Here is a 27874-nt window from a genome sequence, read left to right on the forward strand (position 1 = left end):
AACATTATATTCAAACGGTACTATATAAAACACACTATATAAATATAGAACATCATTTAGTATTTTTCAACAATAGTAAGAAACGCATCAATTTAATAGCATATTTATGAATAAATCGAAATGGTTTAGCTAACCTTTTTTAGCATTAATCAATTTCTTTCTTTAAAATTTGCAATTCTACGGATGAATCATGTACAGATTGTTTTTAGCTTTAAAATAATATTTCTAAATGTTTATTCTTTGATTTATTAAATTTTTTAAGTTATGCATTCTGTTTTATCCATAAATAAAGTTTAAATTCTCTTACTACCCTAAATATCAGGCCAGATTAATTCCGAAGATCTTCATTTGCTCAGAGTTTTATTTCAAGAAACTTTCTGTACATACAGGGTGTTCGGGATAAATTTGACATATTTATAATTAATTATATTTTTCCGTAAGTTACATGTATTAACACACACTTCTCTTCATTTAAAAGTTTGGACCCTTCTTCATTCATATACAAGATGTCAGAAAGGATGGATAGCTGGAACCCACCTGAATCATGGAAGAGAATAACTTGTATCATGATGATTCGTGCCCGCCATCAAAATAAGGATATTACGACTGCTGCCCAATGCTCCCTGAATACAGTAAAAACAATCAGGCATGAACTAGAGACTTGCAATGGTGACTACGAAGATGTAGCAAGAAGAAAGATCCCTAGCAGACGATCTGATTGCGTTCGTACAGCAGAATTCCTCGCAAATCTGCAGGAACAGGTGTTGAAGAACCCTGGCATTGGAATTCGGGCTTTGTTCGTGGAGTTGCTAACTGTAGTCAAGCCCTGGATAACAAGGGTAGCCAATGGTAGGCCGTATGTATGGCAGCAGGATTCGACCCCTTGCCACACCTCTGGGAAAAGTCAAAAATGGTTGTCTGAAAATTTCTACGACTTCACCAGTCCAAATGTTTGGCCTCCAAACTCCCCAGACCTTAACCCCATGGATTATTTTGTATGGGGCGCAGTTGAAAAAGACACCAATCGCACTTCCAGTAATACAAAAGCCCAGTTAATGGATAAAATTAAAACAGTTTTTGCGGCCCTTCCCAGGGAGACTGTAGCATCAGCTTGTTCGAGGTTCCGAAGCAGAATTGAAGCTGTGATCGATGCTAATGGTGGTTATTTTGAGTAAATCTTGTTGATAGTATTGTAATTAACTCTGCCTGTAATGTTTTTTTGTCAATTCATTAAATTTAATAGATACAAAGAAGATTTTCTTTTTCCTTACGAAACTGTCAAATTTATCCCGAACACCCTGTATAAAAGAAAAAAAAAGCATGTGAATATTTCTAACGGGTAACCTATTCATATCAGTTTTTCTAGTTCACACAGTCAGTTCAATTTCTGTATCAAATGCCATAACGTTTTCTCTTCTCGTTGGTAGTACACTGTTGTCTTTCTGTGAAAAATTGATGTTCGCCTCTGAGGAAGACACTCCCTCGAAATATTCCAAAATGATTTTTTCCACTTTGAATTTAACTATCGCCGAGGTCAATCGCATCAATTATATGAAAGAAAATAATTACAGAGCAATATTTAGATATTGCAATATTTACATGGTTCTTAAAAGAACTGGGCGATGGACTGAGTCCTTGACTCTTTATCCCGTCATCTGAATGAAGAAAATCTGTGTTATGGAGTGTTATTGAGCTAAAACGCTCTAGTAACGGCAATAGCCGAGCCTCAGTTAAAACTTCATTGGCTAGAGCATTGCCATTTGTTACCCTGGTAGTCCTAAAAAGGACTCCTCTCATATTTACATGGCAAACAATGTATGAATTTAATAGCATATTTATGAATAAATCCAAATGGTGTAGCTAATTCTTTAGCATTAATCATATTTCTTTCTGTAAAATTTATAATTCCAGGTATATCTCCAGACATTATGTTTTATTTTAAGATATTATAAATATTTAAAATCGGAAAACATTTTTTATTTTTTTAAGTTATGTATACATTTCTTTTTATCTGTTACTACTCTATATATCAGGCCAGATGTATTCCAAACATCTTTATTACTCAGAGTTTTATTTCTGGAAACGTACTGCAGATATAAAAGAAAAAAAATATTTAAGCATGTGAATATTTCCTACAGTAACCTACTCATATCAACTTCTCGTTGTAGCCACTCATGTGATAAGGAAAAAATCCTTGCTTGACAGAGAGTCAGTTCCATTTCTATAGCAACGATCATGATGACTAAGGAAAATTTAGTGCGCCATCGCTAGTAGCAACAGCAGTTTCAGTTTGACACGATAGGCATATCGGACGTCCTAGAGTATTACACGCTAGGGCATTCATAATGCACGAGACAGAAAGAAGGAGAAAGGAAAAGAATAGAGAAATGACGAATGCGAATTCAAAAAGGGCTAGGACCCCGGGAAAATAGCGAGGTGGAGATCAGTGTAATGGGGAAAAGAGATGAAGAGAGGAAATCCATCAGAGTATAGGAGATCAAAGGGAATCCACGTTAAAATTACGCTTACTGGGGGATAGTTTGAGAGGAATGGCGCAGAAATATGACATAAATATATAAGTAAATGGAAAAGCATTTATATTAATGATGTTGACTGATATAATCAGAAAAGAAATCTTTTAAGAAAAAAAATTCATTTCCTCTTGAGCATTCGGCTCTCAAGTTATTCTACCCTAAAAGTATCTTTAACTTAGAAGTTTCATTTGTGTTGTTCCATTCGAGTTTTTAAATATCCGACACCGTGAAGCCAAACGTTGGCTACAAACAGTACCGGTAATCTGAGGTCACCAATGTTACGAACTGCGGAAATCTATGTTAAAAATAGAAACTCACTCTTGGACTAATTTGGCGAAAGTACTTCGTATGAGTTCAGAGCATTAAACATAATTTTTTATCACATTTTTGCTTTAAATCAAACTTAGGGAATAAGATCGCATTTCTCCAGAAAAAAATACTTTTGAAGACAAAGGCTTACCTCAACTGCATCAGTACTAACATGCCAAAATAGCTTTTGAGCACTGTATACCTTTTAACAAGATTTTGAATTGACAATTGATATTAACGTCTTTAGGGGTGAAGCAAGAAGCTTTTCATATTCCCCGCTATCTGTTAAGGCTACAGTGAGGGTAGAGTGTTATGAGCAGTTTGCTCGCCCTGGATGGGCATGGAGATTATGCATCGCTACAGGAAGCTAAAATGGCTTTTGGTCTTTTATATTTGAATGTATCTGTTGCCTCGTATGCTGCAGCTTGCTGGACTAGATCGTTGGGGTGTGTGGATGTTTTAAGAAGAACTTCGTTGCTAAAGATTGTAGGAAAGAGAAGATGTAAGGAATATTTGTATCTCGATAAAGTTGATTGTTTCTGACGAACCACGGGGCGTTCAGGATCATTCGCAAGCACTTGTTTTGCACACGTTGCAGTTTGATAATATTTGTAGTGTAGGTGTGGCTCCAGGCTGGAGAAGCATAAGTGACTGGAGAAGACATATAGGACGAATCATCAGCTGGTATAAAAGCAATTTGATTCTGATGTTTATCTTGCTGTTCCTGTTGATTGGGGGGTAGATCTGGGCGATAGCTTTAGATGCCTTTGCACACATAGCCTTGATGTGTTGGTTAAAAGTTAATTTTTTGTCGAGGACGACACCAAGGTATTTTGTTTCTGTCTTCCAGGGAATTTTAGTATTGAATAGTATGACGTCATCAACAGGAGATATCGACTTTTCGTGAAGAGAATGCCTGAACTTTTTTTGGGGGTTTACTTCCAGTCTCCATTTGGAGAACCATCTCTCTAACAATAGAAGGTTTTCTTGAAGCTTTCTAGTAATGAAGAGTGGTCGGAGAGATCTAGCTAACAATGCTGTGTCATCCGCATATAGAGCTATGATGGATGACGTTGGGTTGTGCGGGATAACTGCCATGTATATAGAGAACATCAATGGAGAAAGTAGAGATCCCTGCGGTACTCCGGCCAAGATATAGCGCAGAGATGAGGTAGTACCATTGATCTTGACTTGCATGGTTCTGTTTTGTAGATATGATCTAACTAAATGTACCATTTTTAGTGAGATACCAGCTGAGATAAGTTTGTGTAGCAATCCGAAGTGCCATCGTTTGTCAAATACTCTGGATAGATCAAGATTTTGAAGTCCTTAAAAGGACTGGCTAGATAGGCGAAGCAAGAATGCTTTTCATATCCCCGTTATCTGAAGAGGACAGTGTAGGGATAAGGTGTTATTGAGCTATATAAAGCTTTGATCATGGCAGGAGGGTAACAGCAATAGCCTCAGTTAGAACTTCATTGGCTACAGCATTACCATCCATTACCTTCCCTGGATACCCATTTTAGTCGCCTCGTACGACATGCATGAGCTACATTGGCGATAATTAAGTAAAGCCAACTAAAAAAATTAGTTAGGACGATCCTTAGACCACTCCATAGTGGCCGAAAGACCGTCCAACTCAGCGTTGGCTCCACTCAGTGACGGGCTCCCCCACCACCGAGCAGAACTGCTCATATTTCAGGGAAAGGCGTCCAACCACGAGGCCCCTCACGGGCCACGCCGGAGAACACCCTCCCCAGAAACTCAAAATGCTCTCTCAGGACAACCCCCCCCCTCACTAGGAGCAAAATTCCGGAAGAAACCTGAGAGAGCGAACTCACGAAACTCAGCGTCTATTTTAGTCGCTTTTACGACACGCATGGATTTATCTCGGCAACCACACGGGGAAAGATTTTGAAATGTTAGACAAAACGAATTAAGATATTTTCAGTCAAATTGTGGTGTGTATATTAAGTTGTCATTTGCGTTTGGCTTTTAGCCTTCTTTTTATATTTTTCATGTATGGAAATATTTTTAATTATTATTGCATAAAAAGTAAAGTATATATTCCCATAAAACACATTAAGTGAGGAATAATAACTAAAGGAATAAAATAATCAGCAAAATAAATCACATCAACTGCGAATACGTTTAATACATTCCTTCACTTGGCCATTTCACTTTAATATAAAAGAATTGTATCAGGGCTAACGATTCTTCCATCCTGTTTTCAGTGAAGACAGCGAATATTTCAGACTTATGCAAAATTAATGTCTTTGGATGGAAAGTTCTTTTTAAATAATTCCCCACAGAGCGATGTAATCTGGACATCTATTCATTCAATGTTTAATTCATTTGTTAGGCCTTGGGCGAATTTCGCTGTTTCAGAGTTCGATTGAGTGATCTACTAATTAACGAGAAAAAAGTAAACACTATGTATTTAAATATTTTATTATAAGGATTTTGTGAGGTAAAATCACGAGATAAAATCAATTTTATCTCGTGAACTAAAAAGCAACTTACTTCAACTAGTAGTTAGGATGCACATAAAGAAGGAATTGAGGAAACGTACAGAAAATATCTTCTAAAATTGGAAATCATTACAAAATATCTTAAATGACAGGTCATTCATGTTTATATAAAGCGTTTTTTGTAACCTTCAACCCTCATCTCCTTACCCAATCTGAAGAATGATACCGATTTTTTTGGAGTAGATAAAAGGGTTAACTTTATTATTTTGAGATTTTTCTACATCCCCCGACTCCATTAAACCCCGGATTTGAAATTTAAAAGGTGAACTACTTGGAAGCCACCCAAGATTCCTCTTCTCCTCCCACTGAGTCATGCCATCATTAAGGGACAACACTACAGTCATCACGTTGCGACCACACCTACGCATCCTGTGATTAGTTGGATGACAGCGGTCTGTAGGATCGTTACGTTGCCGGTGCATCATCCCAGAGATGGTGAGTCACTTGAGCGCGCGCTCGTGCTACGGAGATGAGTAATACGCCAAGTGAAACTATGTGTACAGAACTTTGCTTTGTAACAGCGTGCGCACGACGTCTATTTATGTGGCGGCTCGTGTGCAAAATAGTGACGGACGTGCTTTATCAGAATTACGGTATCAAAGTGGTTGACACAAATCGATAGATCCGACAATAGCTTTTAAGCTTTTTTTTATGTCAGGGTGTACTTGTCGAAGACACACTCATCGGTTATTTTGGGTGGAGGACCTCTTTAATTATATGTCTTTTCTTTTCATTTTTTTAATATTAAAACCTCAATAAGTTTAAACCCACGAATCTCAATTATATATACGCTAGTTAAATCTGAAGTTAACCTTAAATCCAAGATACTGACAGCTAAGAAATATAATACTCACAGTTCAAGCAGACATATATGCTCTTCCAATTTTTTTCGGCTCCATTTCTAATTTCCGACTTAAAAACGATCAATCATCCACATGTAAAATGTTATTTATCGAAACAAACAATGCTTGTATAATTCTCACGTATTTTCCAATTGTTTGTTTAAATTCAGATATTAATTTATCCTTGAATAATTTCTTTTTTGTTTTAGATATTTTCGTCTCTTTGGCATTTACCCTCTGCTTCGTTCATTTGCACTCTGCACCCTTTTCTCTTGGCACATCCTCGATTCCCCCCCCCCTTCTCTTTCATCTCCAGCCATCCCTCTTCAGATGGCTCTCCGTGTTGTGCGTGCCTACTCAGGACCCTATCTCTACTCATTCCTCTTCCTATCTGATGACTCTCAGAGCGGGAAAGGTTTCGATAATGTGGCACTTGAGCAGTGCTATGCTATTAGAGGTTACTGGAGCCTGCAATTGTTTCCACCACATGATGACTAACAGAGACACAAAAAGAAAATCAGGAAGTTCCCAGCTATCGATGCGAGTGTAATGCCACGAACAACTGGACAATAGCGGTCAGTATAATGCTCGTTGAACCGATTGTAGTATCAGGAATGTTTACCATACGCCAAAGGGTCAAGAGTAAGGCTTCTCAACATATCAGTTGGATTTGTATCATAGAAATGTGACAGTTTGTATATAAATGCATCCAAATTTAAAATGAAATTCTTTTTTTTTTCAGTGGATTAAAAGATATAAAACATTATTTAGTTTTTAATCTACACTGTTTGTGATTCATTTATCTGATTGTTATAGTGATGACGTTCACAATACAAAAGTTATGAGTTATGTTATAGTGGTGACAAAAGTGATACTGCGAACTGCATCACTTAATGATATTATATCAGCTAATTATTTTCATCATGCTAAATTGAAATGAGCATTTTCTATGACGAAACTTATCATGAAAAATGGGATGTAAGTAACTTAGGCGCATATTTTTGCAAAGCAGTTTTTAAAGAACATATATAATAATTTAAAATGTGTTTTGAATATACTGTATGATTTTTGTGCATATTTTATTTCGAAAAATTAGTTCACATCACCATCAACACTACTAATTCAAGAGTGTGAATGACAAAGAAGGGTGAATAATATATATATATATATATATATATATATATATATATATATATATATATATATATATAAGGTAATTCATGTGTGTTCCATACTTAAAGAGGAATAAATAAAAATACATGGAATTGTTAATTGTGGTAAAAACTTTTATCTTTAAAAACCGGAGAGCTGAAAACAGGAGATTTAAGCGATCGTTGAGCGCGTTTAAAACTCAAAAAGATGTAGGTCACTGGATAATAAAACAAAGCAAAACCGACATCCGAATATTACTTATTTATATCGAGTCATTGAAAGCGCTATTTGTGTGTTTTCAAGGACTCGTCGATATTCCACCATGCAACAAAATGTTCATCAATTAAGAGGTTCTAGAGCTCAGATGATGACAAGAAGGTCACCTTGGAGATCAAAAAACAGCCCACACACAAGGGTTGCTAGGAGTCAGCATGTTGAGGGTAAAATGATTACGTTCTAAAAATTGGTTTGTCTGTTTTCTGGAATAGAAATTCCACAATTTCTTCATACAGAATCACAATGATACAGTAATGTATCGTCATGCTTCTACGGTGAGCACGTGATCTATCATTATGATTCGCCCGCGAATATATTGATTTTGGTTTCATTATTTTATTTATTATTTTTGGTTATTATTATCATCATCATTATGATTTTATAGTGAGCAGACTAATCCAGGCCTAAATGACGGGCTTTATGATGGGGGGCATATCCAGTTATTATTGGTTCAATTCAAACGTAAATTAAATGTTAACCACTAATTTTATTGCGCCAATAAAACGCTATGCCACCGTCGGCGTTCCATTACTTGTGCGCACACGGTATATACGGAGAATTTCGCATTGCAATAGAATTTTCGTAATATATTAATCCACACCTCATTTCGAGTGACTAACTAAGAGTTCCCTTTTTTTAAATCCCCTGCGACTTTTACTGCATATCACGTGTTCCGTCTTCTACAAAAGGGAAGGCGGTAATGGCAAACTATTCCTAGTTTCACACATAAGTAAGCCTATCCGCATCTCGACGTAGCGGCTGTTTCTTGAGGCAGATAAATTACCTCGGCGTCGCCTCCTCAGCTATAATAGAAGCACGAGGGCCATGTAGTGTAGCGAATTCAGAAGACGCTGATAAAATACCACGAGGGCCAAAATTTTTGCATATATAAGGCATTAGTTTGAATCCTTTAAAATAAATTGAACATTTCCTCTATAAAATCAGCATATCTGCAGGAACTAATACTTGTCGAGAAATGTTGCATAAATGGTGTAGCCACCTAAAAAAGAAACGACGGAAATTAAAATCAATGAGTTTAATATAACGATAGAGAAATGTCCCGTATTTTTAATGTCGCATTATTTTGAATCTCAAAACTATATTTCATATTTGATATTTCTTAAAAAATTATAAGATTTTTTAAATTAATACTAATTGCGCATAAGAACATTAACATTTTCTGTGGTTGAAGAAGACAACCTTCTTTCTTCTGAATCAGAAAATTTTAATTCCGTGTTCTGCTCTTTGTATTTGAAAAATATATATTTACACCGAATGAGATAAGACTCTTTAGGAATCGTGTGGATTACTGACTTTACTGTAATCCACATCTTTTTAACTGAGATTAAGGTATCAAAATTATTTCTATCACGTTTAAGTGCGCTATTCCCACAGTACATGCAATACCTTAAAGAAACACTGCGTCTTGATATGATATCACAAGATGAATTGGGTAAAGAAAAACTATTTTAATTCGCCAGCCCAACTATACGCGAAGAGGCTATAAAGACAGGCCATTCACCCTTGAAGTGCGGAAAGTAAACAGTTTATGCTGAAACATATAAAATATTCAGAAATAACAGCGTGCGCGGTCAACAAATTATATGCGAAAACAGCACGTACTGAGGATAACGACGAATATGATTTCGGATGACGAAAAACAAGCGTCAAAAATTTGTAAAATGTTTGGTTAAATTGTGAATTTATGATCAAAAGAAAAAATATTGGCTTGTAAATTAGTAATTTTCATAAAAAAAATCTCAACGTTAAAGTATCACCCCTGAGTATTTATGTGTACAGTTTTAGTGTTATATCTAAAATCACAACTAAGACACGATTCGAAATTATTACGATCGTTTAAATAGTTTTTCTTCTAATTTCAGATAAAAATGGGTGGATATTTGATACTACAGCCGAAAGAACTATAATATTATGGAGTTAGTGTGTGTGTGTATTATTGAAATGTTCCCACAAAGATTCCTTGTGTCCTAGTCAGGATTCGAACCACGTCTTTGCAATAAGCCACATGAACTTCAGAGATAAGTTCTCCAACAAGATTTAGACGTCTTTAAGAGAAAAACAGCCATGCAGAAGTCTTATTTTAAACTTGACCAAAAATTCTAGTCTGTCTGAACTCAACAATAAGAAATATTCCCATCACTCGCGTGTAAAATTTAAAAAAAATCTTCAAAGGGCCATCAGGTGGTGAAAGAGAATTTTTATTATAACCCTTTGGCCTTTCTTAAGAAGTCTGATTGGGAGTAAGAATAACAATCATTTACTAAATGCCTAATTCCACTTTTATAATACTCATCCTGTACTCAATATTCTATAAGGAAATTTAGTATTTATGTAAAGAAATTTAAAAGGAGCAAGTTTCTTTATTATTATTCTTCAATTAAAGATATGATAGTTTAAAATGGATACTCGGAACTGAAATAATGCCACTTGATAAACGCGAGAGCAATCTTGACATGCAAACGTCCTCCTTAAGAAATTTGGGTCATTTGATTCACATACTTAACTTTAAATAAGCAGTGATAGCAGTTTTATCCCTTAGGTCAGTTCTTCAGAACTCAGTCAAGGGACAAGAAGATTGTTGTAAACGACAATTGCCCTGTGGAACTTCATTATTAAAAGCAACAAACTAGCGTTTCTTTGCCTTTTAAAGCACCGAAAAGTACAAAGGAAACAGCGATATACTACACCAAAGGGGGTGGCGGGGGGGAGATTGGTTAACTTTGTTTACTTCGATCATACCCACAATTCCCTTCGAGAAGGAGTTAAACTTCAACAGCAATTTCAGTCGAACCCAGTATCCAATTCCCCTGTGGGGACGGCTAAGTGATGGTTGATTCTTAAGTTTCGCCACCACGAATTTAACTCCCTCTATAGACCAATTACGAAGCAGATGTGTGCGCTCGCAAACAAACAAATCTCTCCCTTCAGGCACACAGATTTTGCTTGGCAGAGGAAAGTGGTCCTTTGCATTACCTCTTTCAAGGAATCTGCTGAATAATTAAACATTTAAGAGGCAAAAATTAGGAACTGTTTGTCTACTGAAGGTCTGCGCAGAAAGCTTAACGCATAGAAACAACGGAGCTGCCGAATACAAACAGAATCATGCAACTAATCATGTATGTGTTCGCTGTCTCAATGGAACTGGATCCATTAAACTGGTTTAGCCTGTAGCTGAGCATTCTCTTTAAAATACGGAAAGGTTTAAATTTCTTTTCTACTTCCTTTCCGGCACTTTAGTCTCAAATTCCCCTTGGGGAGTTGGCTAATAATGACTGAAATCCTAAAATTCTCAGTAAAGAGAAACACAGATAACTGGGAAAACATAACGAAAGTATCCTGACTCTACATGAACAGTAGAACAGTTGTAATTGGCTGAATTAGCAGTGCAGATGATGCCCACGAGACATCCATAATTGTTATACAAAATACATAGAGTATATATTTGGTATGAATGACGTGCACGTGGACAATGAATCCCCCGCTCCCAGTCTCTAACGGAGAAAAGTTAATGGAGCTGTAGCTGGAAAAATGTTTCAGTGACGAATTGGAACAGGGGCGGCTCGTGCATAGGCACTGCGGAACATCCCAATTTTTCTCGATATATAAATATATTTATTAATTTATTTATATTTGCTTGTAATATTTAATATTATCATCAACAATCCTATACAATTCTCTTATTTTGTATAAAAAATATTAAACATCCATCTTGTAGCACTTATGAGGGCGTCAGCAGCACTGTGTTTACCACAGTGTCATATTGTTACGCGCGCAAGCATATACACGTCATAGTGAGATGCGAGCTATTGGCGTAATGCGGCACTGTCCGTCGCGCAGTTCCACTGTTGTTTATATGCAGTTTGCGCCAGTAGTAGAGTGTTCGTAGTGCTTATCGTGTTTACTCCGTCTCTTTAAATATTTGGACATTACAATTAAAGGAATGGATTTTATTTTAAGTAATTTTTAATTATACTAAACTGTATAATTTACTCGATAATAAACGATATTTTTTCATGTTTAATTTTTATAATAATTTGGATATTTTATCCAAACACGTATACACTGTACTTACAGTGTGTATGTATATATCGAAAGTTGCAGCACCCCCACGATTTTAATTAAGCCACGAGCCGCCACTGAATTGAAACCAAACTACTCCCAACCAAGAAGCAAAAGCACTTCCTGAAGAGTTACAGAATCCAAGAAGCTACAGCTGGAGACAACTCAGTGTTAAATAAAATACAGATTATAAATGGTGAAGTATGAGGACTGCAATCAATGCGTTACCCCCACTCCACCCACGTTATACTTTATAATTTATTATTTTTATATAAAGAAGAACAGGAAGGATCTTCCTCAACACAATAAGTCAGTTATTACTCTATTAATTTCTACTAATTATGAACAATATTCGGAAATACAATTAATACTAATTAAGAATATTACAACAGGCATTCAACAGTACCAATTTTGCATTAACCAATTCAACATCTAAATTAATTATAATTAAAATTAACGCTAATCGATATTATGCATTAGAATATTAATATACTCCCTGCTCTCCAGGGGGGGGGCGTCAAGTTTTCTCTATCACTGCTGATATGTTGTGTCTATTGTTTGGGCAATGACTACGTTTGCACACGCACACCTACACTAAGTCAAAGCAGGAAATATGCATGTATTCATGAACTTCGTCTCAGGCATGACAGAGAAGTCACTTTTCATAAATCGATCCAGTGACCAAAGAGCCTTCTCGTGTTTTTGTTATTCTTGCTTGGATTTCTTCATCTCGCCTGTTCGAAGAAGATCAATCTTGACCCAAGGTGTGTGCTCGCTTTAGTATAATCAAGTCTATTCATACTGCAGAAATGATGCTCCATGTGATTTATTATAGTTTTATATCAAATCTACTGCTTAATTACAGTTTTGTTTGTCTTTAACCTTTTTTTTACATTATCTTCAACGCTAAACGGATAACAAGCAGTTCGCTTTATTTCAGTTGCAAGCTTTCTATTCTTTGGAGTTCCAACTCCAGCAAATCGTACTGGAAGTACAAATGACAAAAAAAGATGGGGAATTTCTTGGATTGTCTGAAACACAATGTTTACGCATTTTTCAGTTACAAATCATTGTAATCATTGGGAATCTGTACACCAAACACTGTTTCTATAACACCTTCATTCACAATCGCCTTTGGTGTCCAGCCTGAGATTCAGTCTCTGAATCTGTGTTCAGATCTCCATTCTTTGAGTACGATTTCATCTTTGAAACGAAAGAGATATAAGAAATCAGGTCGTGGAAAGTAAGTGAAAGACTACAGGGATGTTTTTCTTGGTCAAAAACGGTTTGACAGACAACATGAGAAATTCCGTACTGTTGGGGAAAGCAACTGCTTCAGAATGGGCAAGTTTTCTGGTTCATTTTTGGAGAACATTTTCCAGGAAGTACCAAACGGACACCAAAATAACACCAATGGAGGATATTTGAGCCTTCAAGAACAAATTACTAATGCACACTACTTAGTTAAAATCATCACGCACTTAATGGTGAAATGGCTTCACAGCGATGGTGAAATTTGAATTAGCAATGCAGCAATACCTAGGGATGCTAAGTCGTAAAGCCAGTAACACAGCCACTCTTAAAATTATAAAATATGGTTTTAATACTGCTTCATTGATTTCTCCAAGCTTCTGCTTGGTCAGAATAAATAAATCACGTGAAACCAAATGATCAGAACCTGAAATCATTTGGCCAATCTCTCTGATTTTGTGAATAGCATCTCTGCTCACTCATGAACACGCTATGGGTCCGACCCTCACTTTAATTTGCCAAATTAAAAGAAAAGTTCTTACATAGCTTCCTCGCATCAGTTGGGATTTAACGCAGGTCTTTCAGATCAAGAGGTACGTACCCTTCTTCTGCGATACGTTTGTAGATTTTAGCTAGTTATTTAGTTCTTGGCATTAATTTAACGCTATTATAAACATTGTCTTGGTTATTACTATCGAATGAACCAATCAACAATCAGATACTTCATTTTTTTTTTTTTTTAATTTCAAACTTCATCTTTTAGTGTTTTCTTAAAGAGATGATACAAATTTTAAACTGAAGCTCCAGAGATTAACATTTACTATCAAAGTCGTAAAAAAGTATGTATCCAAAACTTTTTTTTCTTCAACCCAAGAACTGCAAGGAATTTTCGTATTTAAAATATCCGCATGGTGCCTTGAAATGCGAACACATTTTAAAACATTCTGCACTCTATCATTCCAATCCTGTGTGCGATTGAAGCCGTTAAGGAATCTACATCTCAAAAGACTTTAACGATACTTGTAAGAACGTAGCTGCATCTGCTGCTACATCGATTGTAACGCCAGACCGCCCTCAGTCATCAGAAACACTTCGCTAGATTTTCGACTTCCAACTTAAAATTCTGTTCCAGTTAAAACGAAGTCCCATTCGTCAGTCTGAAGTTTTCTACACAGAGGTGGACTTTATCCTGCCTAACGTTGAGCTTAAGCATAATCCAGGAAGAAACCGACACACACCCAAACTTGCTGAGTACTAAGTTCGACCTAGAAAGAGCAAAAGAAATCGGTATAAAATTATTCGTTCTTTCTGAAAGGTAGATCGGACGCGAGTTTTAATAGATTCTCGCCTGATTTTCATGCACACACACTGTAGCTTTCTATTTACAGACACTCATGAACCAAAACATTATCACCATCCCCCTGGAAGTGTGCAGGGACATCTTTTAGCCGAAATAACAGCTTGCATCCGTCTTGATATTTACTCCACTATACGATGGAAAGTGTCCCAAGTACTCTAGATTAACTAAACAGAAAAAAGGTCATGAGGTATTGGCATTGAACCGACGGATGGCGCATTTCACCTAATCCCAAAATGTTCGATGGGATTCAAAACCTGACAATTAGTCGTCCAGAGGAGCACACGAAATGTTTAGTTGTGTTCTTCTAACGATGCTTGCACAACGCGAGCCTTGTGACATGAGGCGTTATGATGCTGTTCAAATCCAAACTCATTGAGTATATTATCCCCAAACCTGGTTCGAAACAATCCCCAGGCAATAATTAACCATTAAAGCGTGTTCAGTGGGGATGAGAGGACCTTGAGAACAATCCCCATATCAGGATAGATACCGCCACCAACGGCTTGTTTCCGGCCAACCATGCAGTGTGGTAGACCGGAAACAGGCCACGAGTGCAAGTAGGAAAGGATATCCAAACAACACACTGCGAAATTTAAAATCTAGGGTGAATTTGAAAGCTGTTATCTTTAGTCGATCACTTTTTGTACATAATCTGTGGACGAATATCCGACACAATATTATACGCTCCTCTTGAAAATATTACTACGTTGTCTAATATTATTTGCAGGAATCGCATCCAATGCCGATGATTTCTTTCCTCCTAATTCGGGAGAGAAATTTCAAAATACCTTTTAAAAGGTGCACAATCTGTTTGCAGATATGCAAATGGTTGGTGCACATATTCAATATCGGTCGAACAATTAGTATCGCATCTGACTGTGTCGTTAATATATTCCATATTCTACTCAAATATCCAATTTGTTCGCTTCACGTAATCAGTTTACATAAAATCGACTGGATACAAACCATTCCACCTTTTGGGATTAGAGCACCGTAGATCCATTGTTGGGGTGACGATAGTGCAGACAAACTACCTCTTGTCGGGCTGCTGGTTGCTACGCAGTATGGGCCAAGTGGATATTTAAACTGTATGATTAATGACCATCCAGAGACTCATATCTGGACAAAAGCCTTTTATTAGTTCTCTAATATCGCTTTCTAACAACGTCCTACTTCTCATATTATCAGACAAGACTGCTTCTTATTGGCACAAACTGTTTCTATAAACATTTCCATCTTAAGTGGACTTAAGTGAATCAGATGCTTCGTGATGAACATGCTAAACGTTGCATTTAACAGATTTTAAAGATATTCTGCACTCATACAAAATTAATCGATGCTGTGCAGTTTTCTAAACTGCTCTTCTAATATTGCAATACTTTGGAATTTTAAGTTGAACAGAATGTAAAGTTATATCTAAAGTTATTGCTGACAACCTTCCACATGAACGGGACTGAAGTCCTTCTAACCCCTTATTGCAAGAACTTCAGTGCCATTCCTGTGGCAGCGGAGAACATAGATTTCACAAAGAAATGTGTTACAAAAATACCATTTTCTCAAATCAAAGGTTACAAGCATAACGAAATATTTCCACAGACAGATGGCTGGTGGTGCAGTCGTAGAGTAATCTGGTCTGCCGATCGATAACAGCCCCTACATGAAATTCATAAACAGTAAGAGCAGGTCAAAACAGAGTTCAGATCTTATCCGCAGATGTCAGTAGGAACTTCATGTTTAAGTTGGTCTTCATTGGACAGGAAGCAATAGTCCTGGACGGAGCAGGTGTCCAAGTCTACGACTGACATTTGAGGTATTTCGGAAGAAACTTGCAGTCTAAGTGTCAAATACGTCTTATCATCAATACTGAACCTTTTAAAATATAAAACTATTGAAAATAACTTAAGTATGAAATATATTTGCATCGCAAAGTTTTAAAATTTGCATTCGGATCCTGGATGCAAAGTAGCACATTTTTGAGAAAATTCCGGGGTTGTTCTGGAAGCAGCACATTAGTATTTGCAGCCCGTAGCGACTCATTGCAATTGTAGGTCAAATGAGCTAGTTAATCGGCAAGCTGAGCGCACTTTCATGCCGCCTGTTGTACGTGAGGTGAGCACAAATATCCGATGTACATTCTCACTGTTTTCGCCAATGTGGAGGTAACTGCAGTCGAAGATTTAGTTTCCATGGGTCAACACACCATCCCTCCCTCACATTATACATTACTGTTAAAATAGTATTAATAATCAAGAGATTTAGTTTAAAATGACGTTATAAACTAAAGACATTTTAATCGCAGGTGAAAATTAGAGGTTCTGATCTGAAAAGTTTATTATTTTTGTCGTTAAAAAGGGATGATTTTCATTCCCGGATCAATTTTAGGAATGTTTTTTTTTTTTTTTTTTTAATATTTCGCAATATACCCAAGTCACTGGTAACGCACAGACACAAACACTACTTCGTTTAAGAATATTTACGATGACTGTTTCATTAACTGCTAAAAAGAAACCACCAAGTTTACTGTGCGTTTTCATGATTCTCTAAATGAAATTAAAATGACGATTCTCTGAGTAAAGTGAAGGTTTGTTGGGATAGCTGATGCTTTACTTTGGCGTAAAACATCTGGTTTGAGAGTTTGGAAATTATTTTAGACTAGGCATTATGCTGAAATACTTTAGTAGAGGATGACCCGCGTTCCCTTTTTAAAATTGGGATTTTTTTGTCACTCCTATCCAGAAAAGGTTAGAAACCATATTTAATACCAATGAATTATGAGACGACGAATGACCTACTACAATGAATTTCGTGGAAAGAACTCGTCGTTATTATTAAGGAGGCGACATCAAAATACTGACTGTGTTTAATGTCGTTCCGTCAAGCTGGGTCTCAATTGCCCCTCATCTCAGTTGCAAATATGGATTCTTCACTCAAGATTCGACAATTTATTTCTTCATTTCGAGATGCGACTTCAACGCATACAAAAATGTAAATAAATGAAAAACAGACAAAGAAATAAATTAAAATATTCATTAGCTATCTGATGTATTTTAGTGTATAGATTGCGTATAGCGCCACCTGAACGGAAATAAAACTTCAGTTAAACTAAATGAGCAGTGCATCGATTGTCTACACATCCTACGTGGAATTCTTGTAGCCAGTTATCTTTCTTCAATTTGCTTGAACTTGTCAATTTTGAAATGGCTTTCAATATGCTACTCATCATCATAACATATTTATATATGAAATGATCACTTTTAAATTACAATATTAAAGTTAGGGGTAAATCGTACATTGACTATCAATAGTATTCGAAAAAAAAAACACGTTACGAATAATTGCTTTTATTTATTCATCAATTTTGTTTTTGCCTTATCTCTTCTAAATATACTTTTTTGGGAAATTTTTTGCTGAACATCGTAGTTATTCTTACACTTTCCTTAACAAGAGAAGTTGGTCAAAATCCATTCGCTGCTAGTTTTTCAGTCTTACTGAACCAATTCTGATCTTCGTTTCATTCTACGTACATCTGTGTTTTGGTAGAACATCATTCCCTCGTACTGTTTTCCTACAAATGCAGCTCCCACCTTTCACTAGATATGGCAAGAAATTCCTACTTTCTCCGTAGCATCACACACACAGGCATTGATTTGTCATAATAGTTTCTTTCATATATTAACAAATCATTCATTCTGACGTTTTCCTTTGTTTCAGTACTTTACTTCGAGGTACTCAATTCTTCAAGAGGATTGAAGAACCACTCAAGTCGTTCTCGTATCGTTTAAAGTGTAGCGTTATAAGACATCAATATCTCTCTTAACAGGAGTTTCAGAGACATCTTGGTATCCTTTTTCACTTTAAAATCGCTCCAATAAAGTCATTCTTAAACAGCTTAAGAATATGATTTCAGATCATAGCACAGCGGGTGCTTTATATTCTAAATTCGATTTGAAAATCAAATTCATATAATCACAATGCTTGCATAACAATCTATTATTAATTAATGTACCAACAAAAGAGTTGGTTTAAATCAATGAGAAGTCAGATGATTATTATCAAATACTAACAGACAAACAAACACTGGGGAGGGTTATATATCAGGAAATTAATTATATGGAAAAAAATCCAGAATGTGAATTCATTTTCGGTTTAGAAAAGAAGGAAAAGATTGTAATTCCAGTGAAACAGAATCTTCTTGGTAGTATTTTTGCTGCTATTTAAGTACATTCCCACTTTAATAAATTGATCCCTGTTATCATTCCAAACCAAAACCGTTTCTTGTGAAGTTCTTTAATGAATCAATGCACCATCTTAAAGAAAATGTTGATCCAAACTAGGAAGATTACTGAGAGAATAACCAAGTCGTGTACATGATATATATACAATTAATACGTTTTAAAAGAGGTATACCGTGAGTAGACATATCAATACAAAATTAATAACGGAAAAAAACTCACGAACAAAGATTATTTAATAGTATAATTTTCGCCTGTGTGTCACAAAAAAAAATATTTATCTTAAAAAATTTAGTTATCTTACACCAGCTACTTAGGTGGCGCTTTTGGAATTGTCAGTTATTGATTAATTTGAGCTTAATGTACTGAAGATGCCTGTGACACACAAGCGAAAATTATACTAATAAATAATCTCTGTACGTGAGTTTTTTCCGTTATTAATTTTGTATCGATATATACAATTAAGTTTCAAGACGCTACAGAAGGGACCGGTGTTTAATCACGTGACTTATAGAGAACAGCAAAGGGTTGCGGCTAGAATAATGAAATAAATTGAAATTTTTCATTAACGTACACCTAGTATAATAAAAGTATACTATGTTCACTAAATCCAGTGAGACATTTATTCACTGTCGTGATTCATATTGTTTTCAATACATCATTTAGCATATGTATTCAAAAAAAAGGACAAATCGATCTTATATTAAAATTAACTCTGTTTCAATTAGCTGCAACTAGTCAGAATATATTTTAAACTTATGACGTTTCTCTAGTTTGAATGACAAACTACACAATTTTGAATGCCTGCTTGTGTTTCTGACCAAGCAGAGAAAATGGTAGCAGTTCCATAGTCCAGACTTATGTTTTTTTCTTAATGCCATTATAGGTAGAAGCCACTTTTATTTCTGTACTCTCGTGAACAGTACAGAAGTATTATTATTATTAGTTTACTGTCTTTCTTTTGTCCCATTTTCAGCATATGACATTTTAAAGCGCTCCATTCACCCTCTATTCCTTGGGGAGCGAATATCGTATATTTACAAGACGTATGGTACATTTTAAAGTCACCATAATCGCATTAATACTTGCAATGAGAGTATATTTTGCTTCCATTTTTTATTAAAATGCGACGATCTTAACTACAACGTAAAATGAAGATCATGATACACTTTTCACCGAGACAGTGATGCAAGAAGTAGAGTTATCTTTGAGTGCAGAAGATATGCATCGCATTATGTAAACTTCCCATTGTCTTTTGTCTATTAAATAAAACGTAAAATGCTGCTGCCATGGTACATCGCACATTTTTCAACTTTCTTTTCAATCATCCCTATGTTGTATTAAAGACAATTCCTTCCAAGAGTTTTCCCTAAATATCGTTTTGAATTTCCATTTATTCTGTATCTTGAATAATTAAAAATTTAAATGTTTTAAGGATTGGTAAATATTTTCAAAGATTTTAAATACTTAAAACATTTTAAAAAATTGAAATCTTTGCTTTTTTTCAAAAAAAAATTCAATTTAAGATTTCTGTTCACAATTTAATTTTTAAGATGATAAATACTAAACCGTTATTTGGAGAATAGCCAACCAATCCTTTCTTCAGTTTCTTCCTTCAAATCTTGCAGTAAAAGGTGGTGTTAAAGGTTGAGTTTTTCCTCTGCATGTTTTCAATTTACTCCTCTAGCGCCTTTATTCGTCCATTTTGAAGTACGTTGGAATGCATCAGTCTGTCTGTATTTTTGATATTAGGTCGTGAGGCTCATCTAAGGGGACAGATGGTAGAGACATCTATCTTTGGCCAAAGCAATTAATTCAGGGTAATTCACCTAATTCCAGTGTTTAGGTGCATTTCTCAACATTGAGAAATACATCACTTCCCACCAATTCGCCCATACATTCATTATATTCATTACTGTATGATGAATTATACAGTACTGGATGGATGAAAATGAATAAAAATTAATATGTGGTATATCCAAGATGTGCTTTAAACTGAATCGCTTTTTGATATAAAAATAAGGTAGAACGATTTAAGACTGTAACTAAACTATACGTTGCAAATAATAAATTATCCGTCTGCAGAACATAAACTCAAAACAAAATTTTTAACAGCTTATTAACCCTACGAATACCAAATTAAAATCTTCCCTTCTGCTTTCAAAACAGTTGAGATACGTGGAATCCATTCAGTTTAATCCAAAACTAAGAAATGTTTTTTTTTTGTAATCGTTATTCATTCTCATTACATCGGGGGAAAAAAATACAATTTTTATGTATTAAAAAAAAATGCAATTATTCACATCTAAGGTCAAGAAGTTTCTTCCCCCCCCCCCCAATAGTATAGAGATCTAAAGTTCTGAATCAGGCCACAAATTTTATAAAGATAAAAATTTATGTTTGATATCATTATTAAAGTAAACTATATCTACTTATTAATTATTTTATTAACTTTTTTTTTTATTAAAATAAATGCTTTTTATGTAATATGTCGAGATTCCCCTGTATATACCACTCCATTGCATTACAGCCATGTTAAGCAGGGAATCAACAATTGCAAATTATTGCTGAAAACCTCTAAGACGACAGCTAAAGTATTAACAACTGTGACGCCACCTATACAACACGCTATATTCAGCAGTTTACGATGAAATAGAAAGGAACAAATTAAACAAACAGTCTCGTTCGATTTCTTATGAAACGCAATAGGTTCCAGTAATTTCTTCGGCTGTTGTGAGGCCACACAGTAATTTGATACACACGAAAACACTATCTCGGCTATTTAAAGGCAAATCTTTATCACCTACGGAAATAAAGGAATATTTTTCTACACGCTTAAAATTGCTACATAACATCAATCTATGAGGGTTGCACGGGGCATACCGAGCCATCAGCGTTAGACAAAATAAGGTCATTTGAAGTAAATGGGTTGGTAAAAATGATGGGAACATTTACTTGGAGAAAGGAAATGATTTGTCTTTCTTTGCCCATTACCTGAAAATTCTTTTATTTGGAAAAAAGGGGACAAATAGGAAAACGAAACAAGGTATTCGAGGTTTAAACATTCCTTGATGTCACTACTTCGGAGACTTCATTAGAGACGGGAGATTTCGTCGTCTGTTAGAATTCCCTTTACGAATAAAATGATTTTGATAGTTTTCGTCAGATAAACAATTCAAATAAAATTTCCTAGGTAATACTTATATATTATTATAGGAAATAAATAGATATGCGGAGATATGCTTTACTAAACATCTACTTTTTAAAGTATTATTCATAAATGAAAGTAGACCCTTACACCTTTTCTCTTAATTTATAGCCAATCATAATAAGAATACAAAATAAATATAAACGGCAATTCCCATGTGGTTGCCGGGATGAGAATAGCATCACTACAAATCCAAGTGATGTCGTAAGAGGCGACTAAATGGACACACAGTTTTGCTCTCTCAGGTTTCTTCCGGAATTTCACTCCCGGTGAGGGTGGCTTAGATTTCGGGAGGTTTGCCTGGGAGTGCATGCATATATTGAGTCTCCGACACGGCCCGCTGAGGAGCTTTGTCAGTGAATGCCTTTCCCTGGAATATGAGCGGTTCTGCTCGGTGGTAGGGGAGCCCGTCACTGAGTGGAGCCAACGCTGAGTTGGACGGTCTTTCGGCCACTATTGAGTGGTCTCGGAATCATTCTAATTTTTATACAGGGCTTTATTCACATATCATCCCCAATGTAGCTCATACATGTCGTACGAGGCGACTAAAATGGGTATCCTGAGAGGGTAACGGGTGGCATTGCCGTAGCCAATGAAGTTCTGAGGCTCGCTATTGCTGTTACCCTCCTGCCATGATCAGAGCTTTATATAGCTCAATAACACCCTATCCTTCACTGTTCTCTTCAGATAACGGGGAATATGAAAAGCGTTTTGCTTCTATCTGGCCAGTCCTTTTTAGGATAAACAACAGTTAACCCAGCGCCATTGTAGCGACTAAAATGGACGCAGAGTTTCGCTCTCTTAGGTTTCTTCCGTAATTTTGTTCCCAGTGAGGGAGATCTTAGATATCGGGAGGTTTGCCCGGAGAGAGCATTTTGAATCTCCGTGGAGGGTGTTCTCCGGCGTGGCCTTGTCGGTGGATGCTTTTCCCTAGGCAGTTCTGCTCGGTGGTGGGGGAGCCCGTAACTGAGTGGAGCAACGCTGAGTTGGACTGTCTTTCGGCCACTCGTGAGAAGTGCTTCGAGGATCGTCTTAATTTTTGTAAAGGGCTTTACTTATATACCAGCCCATGCATGTTGTAAGAGGTGACTAAAATGGGACCCAGAGTTTCGCTCTCTTAGGCTTCTTCCGGAATTTTGCTCCCGGTGAGGGGGGGTTTCCCTGAGAGAGCTTTTTTGAGTTTCTGGGGAGGGTGTTCTCCGGTGTGGTCCGCGAGGGGCCTTGTCGGTGGGTTTTTCCCCCACCACTGAGCGATTCTGCTCAGTGGTGGTGGTGTGTGTGGGGGAGGAGTCACTGAGTGGAACCAACGCTGAGTTCGATGGTCTTTCGGCCACTCGTAGGAAGTGGTTCAGGGGATCGTCTTAATTTTTAGAAAGGGCTTTATTTACATACCAGCACTAATGTAGCCCATGTATGTCGTACGAGGCGACTAAAATGGGTATCCAGAAAGGGTAAATGGATGGCAATGAAGTTTTAACTGAGGCTTAGCGATTGCTTTTACCCTCCTCTCATGATCAGAGCTTATAGCTTAATATTACCCTATTCATACATTTTCTTTACAGATAACGGGGAATATGAAAAGCATTTTTGCTTCACCCATCTAGCCAAAAAAAAAATATATATATATATATAAAAAAATAAATTAAAAAAATAATAATAAAAAAATAACGACAGAAAGAAAATAATTATCTTGATAGCATGTGAACGATGCTTTATAAATCGTGATATATTAGAGAGCAGTTGTCACGAAAATGAAACTGTTTACGGTGTTTTGATTTCAGTTTTTATTCGTTTTAAAACAAAATCCTGCGAAGCTTTCAAAGTAGAATTTGTATTTTGAAGAAAACAAATATTACTGTTTTATGTTTATGACAACCAGTACTACGCTTCGAAAATAAATGTCTTCTTATATTGTCGCGAAGTGACTGTCAACAGCATCGAATGAGATTTTGTGTGATTAACAATGCGTTCAAAGCTACACAGAAAGACAAGCAAGTGAACATTTAAGAATGTATTTCCTTAAACTTAGTTGAAGAGAATATTGAAACACTACAAAAATTAACAATAAAGCAAATAAAAAATTGAAATATTTAAAATAAAAAAATATGAAAGAATATTAATACAATGCTGTAAATGATCATTACAACAATGAGCAATAAATGCAGACAGACTTACCAATTATTTCAAATTTAATTGTTATTAATCAAGGTCACGTGAAAGAAGTCGATTCCTGCAATGGAAATTAGTGTAATTAAACGATGGGGAATATGCCACATTAATTTTCGCTTTATTAAATCATTATTTATAAGTATAACAATAATTAAAATCATTTATTGCATTCCTTAAAAGAAATACCAAAAAGTGCATTTGTTTTGTAATATTAAATACTGAAAAAATATTTACTGCTGATTTTTAACAGTAAATCCTTTGAAAATGTTCACATGGAATTTTAATTTATAGAAAAAAAAAAGCATTTTATGCAAATTGCTGTATCGATTTTGTATTATTATTCTTCCAGGAGTACAAAAATCAACAAACCAAGTATGGAGCCAAAAGGCTTAAGTTTGACTTAAGTAAAATATTACAGTTTATGATATTATAGATCCATCCATATTTTATAGCCAAATATAGAAAGAAACTTAAGAACTTTAAAAAATTTCGAAAGTTACAGAGCGCTCATGTTTTATGACGTGCAATCCAGCCATCTTAGATGCCGAAGGTATTCTCATTATGCTCTCTTGTAAATTTGGAAACAAATTTTTTCTATATTTGGGTATGAAATATGGATGCATCCATGATATGCTCTCTTATAATAGTACACACATATATGTTTGTTTGTTCATTTTATTTAAAATTTATATTTTGATTTAATTTGTTACATATTAACAAAAACTAAACCCATCGATTTTTATTTGTCCACAGACCGAAATGGTGTTAATTTCCTTGAAGTAAAGGTTTGGATTCCAGTTGTTTCAAACTAATGAAACTATCGTTTCTACTCCGTTGTTCTTTTATAACGCTGTGATTAATCTTCCTTCTTCCAAAAGAGGGAAATTATCACCTTCAGTTGACCTTCAAGACGAACTCGATATTTAATAGAGAGAGAAAAGTGTGGCATCATCTTCCTCAACTACATAATCCATTCAAGGTTCACGTAGTATCAGTTTAATCATTAAACATTCTCGTAGTTAGCGGTGCGCGCCTTGGATTTCTTTTCGTCCTTGAGACGAGTTAGCGGCATAATGTAATATTGTACTCGCTTTGTTTTCTTTGTGTATTAAGAAAACTTTCTGCGCCATTAAAGATTAAGCAAGCTGACAGTTTCCAGTCACGTGACACTTCACTATAGATGGGTAACGCGCACTAATGCAAGCGCACCCATTTATTTATTTAATCAACAAACAATATAAATTTCATCACAACGAAAAACGACATCTTATTCTAATTATTCACTGCTTGGAATTAAAACAATATAAAATTTGAGTCTAGCAAAATGAAATCCCCTTCTATGTTTCGCAAATAACTCATTTTATTTCGCCACCATGCCACGTGTGGCATGTTTTTTTAACGGAAATAATTATGTTAGTAACAATATTTTTGTCATGCGCTAAACAAATAACCATGGATATCTGCAACAGAAAAGCATGTTTCTACAGAATATGTTTTAAAATGAATCGCAATATTAACAAGAGTTTTGTATAAAGAGTAAGCCCCACGTTATGTTTATTAAACTTGAAGGTATTTTAAGCTCAAACTATCGTTTCTCTGGACATGTAATTTACAGCGACTTCGCATCAGATACAGAAAGACAACATGAGCTCTGCATTTGTTATGAACCAGTCAACAATTGCTTTAACTATGTTTATGCGCGTAATCAATGAATATAATTTATATTCATTGATTACGCGCACATATTTCTACTATTACTGCAATGTGATAAGAAAAAGAAATCTAATCAGCTAAATGGACATTTGTTTGGGAAGCTGTACGATTTTAATTTTAATGAAATATAAAAAACTATTAGAAATGAAAAAAATATAATAATCAGATGCATTTTATCTGCTATTTAACCACCGAATCCCAATTAATATTCCAGACGTTACTGTCTGAATTTCAACAACCAACAAACATAAACTTATCAGGATTCTATTTTTTCCCATGGCTTTCAGAAACAAAAAGAAATTTGAACGACAGAAGATTAATGTCGTAAAAAGGGAGCATTACGAGATAACCAGACCATGTGACCTTCGGGCCATTAACAAATGCAGAATATTATTTTCTTCAGTCATTCCGCTTACGCACATCTTCTGCAAGATTTTAAGTAGTATCAATTTCACAACAAAAAAAATCTTGAGACGATTCAGACATCAGATACTGCCAGCGTCTTATTTCGGAAGCGAATCCGCTCCGAAAGTACGGAGGTAAGTAGTAAAATAGCGAAGCTGTCACATAAACTGAGAATAAATCCCTTAACTTTTGATTACGAATAATCCTCTTAGTATAGAGAGCACACACGCAAATGTAATCATTGTCTAACTCAATTTAGTTTTCCGGAAAATGCCATCTGAAGAATACTAGTTGCTCCAATTCGACTGGGCGAATGTAAATATCGCATTCAAGTGTTGTCCGTATTATTAAGTGAAAATTTAGCATGACAGCTCTTGTTCCAAGTGCACAGTGCTATTTCAAAAGGGCTTTAGTCATGAATATAATTCATTATCTAATTATAATGCTAAAAGCGGTGGGATTCTTAATTGCAAGGCCCGTCACGCCAGAACAACCAACAAACGAACGAAGGCTCTTTCCTCATTATCAGGTTCGTAAGCTGTCAAATTGAGCTATAAAAAGAGATTAAGTTTCTAGTTTACTTAGGAGAAATAATTTTTGGATTTAATATCTTTGAAAACAGTCATTCACGTGAATAACTTAATTTCTTAGAAAACATTCTGGCTAGTTTTCCAGCAGGCTAACAATATGCTATGAAGTAATGAATTAACGTCGTTAATTAATTCATTAGCTTTATAGTTGGTTGCAACAATTAGATCTCGCACGCATTGTTGTAGAAACTGCTCAGTATGAAGGCGCGCGGTAAGTGGGCGACTTGGTACTGTGCTATTGTTAGCATAATTGATGTACTTTATTGTAGCACTGCAGCATTGAGAATGTCCAATGGCTATATAATTGATGCCTTTCAGCTCTACTTTATACTGTTCAGAAAAAAATAATAATTTTTCCTAATTTCCATGGTTTTACTGGAGAGATCAATCAACTTGGACATTATTTCAAGACTTTAATCCAATTTCCAAACATTTTTATGGATTTCAACTTCATAAATGCAATTCGCGAAATAATACCATCAAGGTTATCAAAAATTCATCACCCTTACCAGAAATCTTAAGTGACATATAAAACAATTCTTTATATAAATTTATATTTTTATATAATTGTTTAATTACATTTATATAAAATATGAACGGATCCATAATATTGTCTATTTTAATATCTTACTTATGCTAAATTGAAGCGTTATGATCTTATATTTTAGTATTATGTTTCATTTCTGGATCAGAGTTCCAGATAATCTACTAGCCGGTATACCATTGTGCTACATGTTTACAACCTGTCGTGGTTTGGATGAACATAAATATTCAACTTAACCTTATTCAGCGATTATTAAGTGGCTGGATTTTGTATTAAACGTTACGAAATGTTGTAAGAAATTGCAATTTTTTTCGGACGAAGAAATAATTTACTTGACTACTTACATTCGCTTGAACTACGATTACTTTCATAAGCCAATATTGCGGAAGTAATTATTGTAGTCGTTCTTATTAAATATGTGCATATTTCAACGTAAACTGGGTCAGGAGATTCCATAATAAAATATTAGAAAGACGTTCTAAAAATACTTTTAACAATCTAAGTGTATGTGGGGGGAGGGGACTACAGAAACAAATATCAGATATTTTAATACGAACTCTATAAATATGACTGAAAATATGGCATAAATAGTTTCATTGTCCACTCGTTTCCTGTTGACTCCTTTAAAGTAGATGTTTATTTTTGGCCACATTTACCACCTCTCTGGAACACTCCCGT

This window comes from Typopeltis vanoorti, chromosome 14, assembly GCF_054136105.1.
Source record: "Typopeltis vanoorti isolate ZY-2024b chromosome 14, IOZ_Tvanoo_1.0, whole genome shotgun sequence".
NCBI lineage: Eukaryota > Metazoa > Arthropoda > Arachnida > Uropygi > Thelyphonidae > Typopeltis > Typopeltis vanoorti.